Here is a 7989-nt window from a genome sequence, read left to right on the forward strand (position 1 = left end):
GGAAATAAAAACGTCATTTATATTGCACTTTTTATACAAGAAATGCAGAACAAAATGCTTTACAAAGAAGTAAAATAGACAAAGAATGATTATAAAACACAGATAAAATACCAAAAAGACAGATACGAATAGGAAAAAATAGAATGCAGGACATAAGATGGAAAAAAACACTGAATAGTAGTAATAATGTTAAGATAAATACCCATATTTTCAGCTTTCACAAACATCAATAAAACACTGCAGCAGCATCAAGATGTCTCCATTTTCTTCTTCCATTTTCAACCTATATTTTGATATTATTAAATGTTTCATTCAGAAGATTGTGAGCTTGCTTTGTCAAAAATAAGTGAGTCATAGTGCTGCTGAATTAATCCTGAAACAAGCTCAGCACGGGTTACAACAGATCTTTTCACAGTTGCCAGATGTTGGACATCTGGTCATAGAGATGTCCAAATGGAAATGGCTGAGACACCTTGCAACACTTTAGAAATCAGGTTGTCCGACCTTCAGACCATTGATTGTTCGGGCAGTTTATCAGGCAAATTGATTGCCCTCCTAATGATGTTCAAATTGCATATTATCTTAGATGAATGACAGGCTGTGCAAGTCTAAACAGAATTTAAATAAAATGTATTTAAAAGTAAGTGGGAAGGCTTTATCGAAGGGGGACTTGAGAGTTAATAAATGAGGAATATTACTAAAACAACAGAAGGCCCTTTGTATAATCCCTTGAGAGTGTTTAGATGAGGTTTATATTGATGAACAATTCCAATTAAGCAAGTCAATAATGGAAAATGTTTTTATTTGAGTCTGATAAACGTTTATTATGTCTTTGATTCATTTGTGTTGTTAAGGGCCTGGGTGGGAATCAGAAGACCAATTACTTTGGTCTTCTGATTCCAGACAGTTTATTTATAATATGAAGTCTGAAAAGAGAATGCCATGAAAGAAGTTGTTGTCTTTCCATGCAGAGTTGTGCTCACATTGCAGATTAAGAATTACTTGAACATCTCACTGACATTAAACTGCTTTACAAGTTGTATCAGTCAGCAAAAAGTATTTCATAACCAAAAGTGAGGGGAACCTTTTTGACAAAGTTGTTGAACTTGGTGCAGCAGTTTTTGATACATCTGCTTTGATGAATAATAGATGATGAAGCTGCATTTGGCTTCTAACCCCTGTTTAACTTATTTTCTCCTTCAGAGAGGCTTTGGATCGGGCAGCCAAGAGGCAAGCAATGGTCGAGACAGATGCCAGACAGACAGGCTAGATTTGCCCTGGGTTATCCCTGCCACCTGCAGCGCTTGAAGTCTGTTCCAAGAAGGTCTCCCTGTCTTCTGCTGTCCCATGGGCGGGGGCTGAGACAGACTGCATCCAGGCATGCCAAGTCAGTGGCCCGAGGGCTGGACCAACTGCCAAGGTTTAGAAAACCCTCTGTTCACTCACATTTAAACACATGATAGGTTCAGTAAAGACTGGAGCAGAAATTTGCATTTTGGGATGAAACTGATATTATGAAAGGAGAGAGGAAAAAAACACTCCCACATAGTCAGCGCTTACAAGCAAAGCCAATTAACATCTTGCATGACGACTCTGTGCTGTAAATAAAGACATTGACTGATCAAATGATTGAAGATTTTCTTTTCGGCAACACTAGGATGGAGCATGGATTGGGACCATTTTTGACATTCACTGTTCCCAGAAGATAGACCCTACTGACTGTGATTATTTCATGACTTATTCTCTCGCACCATCATCAAGTTCACATTTGTAGTTTGGAGTGAAATGTCTATTAGATACCATGACATTTGTTAACAGCATTGTAAGAACTTTAGTGATCCCCATTTTTTTTTTTCACTTAGCATCATCATCTGGTCAAAATGTTAATGGTAAATGGTAAATGTATAGTTGTATAGCGCTTTTCTAATCTTCCGACCACTCAAAGCGCTTTTACATTACTAATCATTCACCCATTCACACCCATTCATACACTGATGACAGGAGCTACCATGCAAGGTGCCACCTGACCATCAGGACCCTAACTAACATTCATACACATACATACACCGCAGGAACAGCCTGCGGGAGCAATTTGGGGTTAAGTGTCTTGCCCAAGGACACATCGACATGGACTGCCAGAGCCAGGGATCGAACCGCCGATCCTCTGATTGGGGGACGACCCTGCTCTCCACTGAGCCACAGCCGCCCCCTTAATGGGCCCATTACTTTGGTTTATGACCAAATAGCTACTTTGTGATTTACTGGTTGCTACCACGATGTTGTCCGATCTTGGAGTTGTTTTCCCTGTTTTTGTTTTACAACTTTAACCCTTTCAAAGTGTGTTTTTTCAGTTCATAAAAGTTAAAAATTGTATTAAGCATTTGGTTGTACTTACATTCACCCTCTCATGTCACTTTTGGTTCCAAAAAGTCATGATGGTGTGACGCACACAAAATGTATGGTCACATTTTTGTTTATTTGATTAATATATGATGTAATGTACTGTTAGTTAAAATATTCAATGAAATATTCAATAATCTATTATACTAACTTCCTCAGAAGTATATTTCACCCTATGGCCAATAGGTGGCAGTGCAGCGCTGTGGTTTAGTATGTGCGCGCAACGTCTTCCCATAGCCCGGGAAAACTACCAATGAAGACGCCACAGAACTGCCTGTTTCTTCATTTATTCCTGTTTTCACAGGTTAGTAATATATGTAAATACAAAATAAACACGATTTAAATAGAGACAAATGTTTATAGAACAATTGTTAAAATTTGTGTTTCATGTATTTGTTTAGAGGCAACGTGAGTTCGGTATTAAGACTGACTGTCGGATGCTAACGTTAGCTTAGCTAAATGATAGAATAGCAGTACATTCCCCTGGGTTTTCTGGCTCCTGCACATCATAATATTTGTAAATAATTAAGTGACATAAATCTGTATGTTCAATGAGTTGTGTCACACTGAGTATGTTGGTTAAATGTGACCGAAAGATGTATATTAGTGTTGTGCCTGTTTGTTAGCCTGTGTTAGCGCTCGTTCGTCGTATTGTTAGAGCGGCGCCGCCATTGTTAAAGATCCGTGTCGTCACCTACACCACAGTAGCTGTGGGTCCAGTTTTGCTGTTGTGGAACGGTTAGAGAGGGTTTTATGCCCAGTTGTCCCAGCTAAATTAACTGGATGGAGTGATTAAGCTAGGGTGGGATAGTGAAAATACAATGTGTGAATGTTGCTTATGGCCTAAGTTGTTGTACATTTATGTGATTTTGTGTAAGACAATGCACTTGAAAACATTTAATATGTAATAAGATAGCCGGGAAAAAACTACCAATGAAGACGCCACAGAACTGCCTGTTTCTTCATTTATTCCTGTTTTCACAGGTTAACACATTTAATCTGCACACAGGTATCTCTAGCAACTGAGACATCTGTAACAATGGCGATGGCCAAAAGGTTTCATGATCTGTTTAGAGGCAACTTGAGACGGATCCTGCAAACGGTGCAATCCAAGCACTGTCGGATCAACAAACCAATGGGGCCACGTCAGAAGGTGACAGCGTCCACTTCTTACTGTCTCCCGCTCCGTACTTTGTGCTGTAGACAGTGGAAAAGTGTCTAACATTGTTTTCAAAGTCTAACAAAAATGATACATTTCAGCTGTTGTAGCTGCACTGATTTGTAGAAGTTATGCATTTAAACAAATGGTCAACATCACCGTCAGGAATTTTTAGACATCAGTTATGTTAGCATTGTCACTCATCATTATATATGTCATTGTTCAGGTAATATCAATACACAGGTGTGCTTATAAGCACAGCACGCACAGACATTTATAGCAGAGCTGCCAACTCTCTCATCCGTTTGGCCAGCCTCCACATTTGTCGCCTGTCGGGTCGTAGCTTCAGATGACCGTAATTGATTAGCGCACCAGCTGTGACTTAGGAACAACTTTTACCATTTACCATTTTTTTCCTGAATAAAATGCATGATGTCAAATGAAATCAGCCCATTTTTTTAGCCGATAAGTGCAGTACAGTCCATGTGTTGACATCCAACCAGCCGAAAATGTAAACACCATGTCCGATTCCGAGGTAATTAAACATTAGTGCTTAGCTCACATCATCTTATAAGCCCTCTTATGAGTGCATTTCGTTCGGACATAACATGTATGTTATCTTAAAATCATTGCAAAAGTAGTCAATCAGCCAAGCAAGATAGCAGACTAACAATGGCCTAGTAACCTGGTCATCAATATTATATATTTTTTTTGTAGAAGTCATGAATTGTACAAATAAACAATTTTTTGTTTACAAGCCAATGGAGTACAAGCTGGCTTGAATGGCCAGATCATAGCAGCACAGGTCCAAGGGTCAGGGACGTCCTGCTGCTAGAGGCAGGCGCCTAGGGGCAGAGGTTGTCTTTAGGGGGCAGATTTCAGCGGTCCGGGTCTTGACACGATAGGGCAAGAGGACATGGCCCGTGTGGAAACAATGTTGAAAAGCACACCAGGACCGGCAAACATACTTTTAACCAAACAAATCAGGCGAGCCAATTTTCATGTATAAAGTCTACAAGGTAATTGTACATTTCCCAATCGGTTGGTTTGGAACCTTGATAAGGCTTCCCAGTGTCATAAATGAACCATCCCTCATCTTTGGTTGGCCTTTCCATGGTAAACATAACACCCGAACAGCCTGTGTCCCAGTGACCATAGCCTTGCATTTGCCACTGGCAAGGAGAAAGCTTATTTATGTTTCCAGACTCAAAAATAGCACTCCTGTGTCTAAGGCTCACAAATGACATATAGCCTCAATGTATCACTAGCATCCTAGCATAGATGTACCTGTGTTGTTTGGCAACATGGTCACGCAAGGGACGCACCAACGGACTCTCACAATTTACACATGGCTATTCTACAAACTGTACAGTCTGTACAGTAGGCCTACAGTACAGTAACAGTACTGCCTTTGTTAATAATCTGATTAAAATATTAGGACAGTTTTGCCAAATAACTAATTATTGAATATATGAATGTGTGAATGTTGCTTATTTAAGTTGTTGTACATTTATGTGATTTTGTGTAAGACAATGCACTTGAAAGAAATATGTAATAAAATTTTCCGGGGAAAACTACCAATGAAGAAAACAGAACTGCCTGTTTCTTCATTTATTCCTGTTTTCACAGGCACACATCATCTGCACACAGGCTCTCTAGCACTGAGACCTGTAACAATGGCGATGGCCAAAAAATAAACAGTCAACAAACCAATGGGGCCACTTCAGGGTGACAGCGTCCACTTCTTACTGTCTAGTTACTTTGTGTTAGACAGTAAGAAGTCTAACACAAAGCTAACTTCCGCTTGTGCTAACAAGCAGAAGTTAGCACTAAACTTAAATGGTCAACATGGTTTAATTTTTAGACATCAGCATGTTAGCATTGTCACTGTCATTATATATGTCATTGTCAGGTATCAATACACTGGTGTGCTTATAAGCACAGCCGCACAGAGATGCTATAGGTGATTTTAAGGGTTTTGACATAACTGTTGTGAGCCTCCTCAAAAATGTAACTTAACACTAGTGCTACATACATACCATGTTGAAACAGATAGAACAAGACTGCTGCTTGTGTTACTCTTACAAGTTAGGAGATTTACAATATTGATAGTAGTAATAGTCATACTGAATTATTTAACGTAACATCGGTAATTGCACAGCAGTAATCTCCTAATCAGTAAAGTGACAAGGTGAGTGACATGTTACGTGGATATAATCTCAAATCATGGTTACTGTGGAGACTATAAAGCATGTTACAGCGTGATTACGTACAAAACATCAGTCTAGCTAGGTGGCGTGGTGACTAGTGGAAGAAATCTGACAGCAAACTATAAATCAAAAGCTACACTACAGGTATCAACAAGCAGCTGTTTGCTGTTTACCCCCGTGAATCAAGTACAAAGCAAGCTTAGTCTTGTTATTTAGAAGCAAAAGGAACAGCTGCTTTCCGGAGGCTGTAAGGTGGTGCTTTTAAAATGGACAAAAATGTCATGGATGAATGTAACAAACACACTTTTCCCCAGCTAGCATCTGTGTTTGTAATCAGATTTCCTCTAGGGTAAAAACACTGAGTAGATGACTATTGATGTGACCACAGTGGACTGCTTTTTCTTCCTCTCAATTGCCTCTCCCTCTTTCTTTTTCATTTTCCTTCTTTTCCCCCTCACTCAGTTAAAAAAAGGCAAATGCAGAACCCAACATATTTAAAGAACATAATTGTTCTCGAGCACTTAGAATGGACTTTTTAAGAAAAGCTTTTAGTGTTGATAGTGTCGTATCTCTAAGAGCAAACCAAGCAAGATATCTGCATAATTGGCTCTATTCGTGATTAGAGAGCAACCTGCTTATCAATGATGTTTATTTGGCCAAATGAATCCCACCCACACAGACAGACTCTCTCTGGGCTTTTTGTTTTCTCTCTCCCACCAACTAGACTAAGTAATATAAAGCCACACATCAATGACAGCTTTATGTTGCCTTCAGGTGTACCAACAATAGAAATGTGATCTTGTGTTCTTCTCTTGTATTAGAAACAGCAAACACCCCATCAAAGCACCGTTGTTACCAACAATTGCATTGCTTTCAGGAGTACAAATACTTAAGTGTTGCTGCTGTCTGATGATTGTATTTGACCTGTAAGCCGAGCTGGCGTGCTGCAATATAAGAGAATGGAATCCATTTTGACACATCTCTACACTTAACTATATAGCTATTTTGAACCAAAGACCACCCTCTCTTTGAAACAAAGATCTATAGAGCTTTGAAGTGGTTCAAAACATTGTTTTGCCAACTTCACACCCTTCACAGAATATTCTCTACCTGAAAGACTGAACAAAGCTAAAAACTGTTTATTGGAATGGAATGACAGGGAGGTAGAAAATAGTTAAAGTGTTTCCAAGCAGCGGTACTGGAGCCGTAAATACATAGCATGTCAGTGTACATTGCTGTCACCCTAGACCGGCCACACCATCAATCACGCCTGGTATTGGAGTCAAAAGGTTGGTAGAAAGAAAAAACGTATTTGGGTGTTTTTGATTTATAATCCGTTTTTGTCCTTCACACTGCCTCCTACTTATTTCTTTCACAGATAGTTCAGCAGTGGTGTGGCTGCATGAGAGGAGACAGTTTATTGAAAAAGAACATTGTTTACCTCCCCAACTTTATCTCAATTACGTTTGCATTCTGCTCCATAATCTCACTTTTTCAGTGTAAACACACTAAGCTACTATCAGTTGGTGTTTATGTCAAGGAACAAATCTGTTGTCATATCTGTATTTGAATGTACCGGACGTGGGAGTGAAGTTTTTACATAATATTGTACATTGCTTAATTTTGTTTTATTGTTTTTTCCAGCCTATATACTTCTTATATGTAAATACCAAAGACCAATTCCAAGCTGTGTGATTGTTAATGGTGTGGGTAGAAACTAATAGTTAGGCAGAGATTTGAATCATTGAAAAATACAATGCTATGACCGTTATTTAAAGCTATGGCAACTGTGGAGCACAATATGAAAATTACAGCCCATAATGTTCTAGGGTTTCGAGCATCATTTTTTATGGCAAACAATTTTGAGAGCAGATGTGGGCTTGGCACGGCAATCATAAATAAAGTGGCTATATCAAAAGGCTCTGTGCCAGTCTAACCAAGAGGTCTAAACCAGAGCTAATCCTTGACATTAGAAATGGGATCAGCAGGGCAGACATTGTGTCAGCTGCATCCCACTGGTAAATGCTACTTAGTGATCTTGCAAAGAGATGGTTATAATTTCCTCTGCCACTCATAACACTCTCTGTGGTAAGCTAATGACCATCAATTTCCATTAAGTCAGACATGTAAAGAATGAAAGATAAATATTATAGAGCAACCAATTGAGTTAAATGTGATTTCCAAAGAAGACACTGCTGCTAACATTTCTCTGAGCCCAGA

Source organism: Anoplopoma fimbria, chromosome 10 (assembly GCF_027596085.1).
Source record: "Anoplopoma fimbria isolate UVic2021 breed Golden Eagle Sablefish chromosome 10, Afim_UVic_2022, whole genome shotgun sequence".
Classification (NCBI taxonomy): domain Eukaryota; kingdom Metazoa; phylum Chordata; class Actinopteri; order Perciformes; family Anoplopomatidae; genus Anoplopoma; species Anoplopoma fimbria.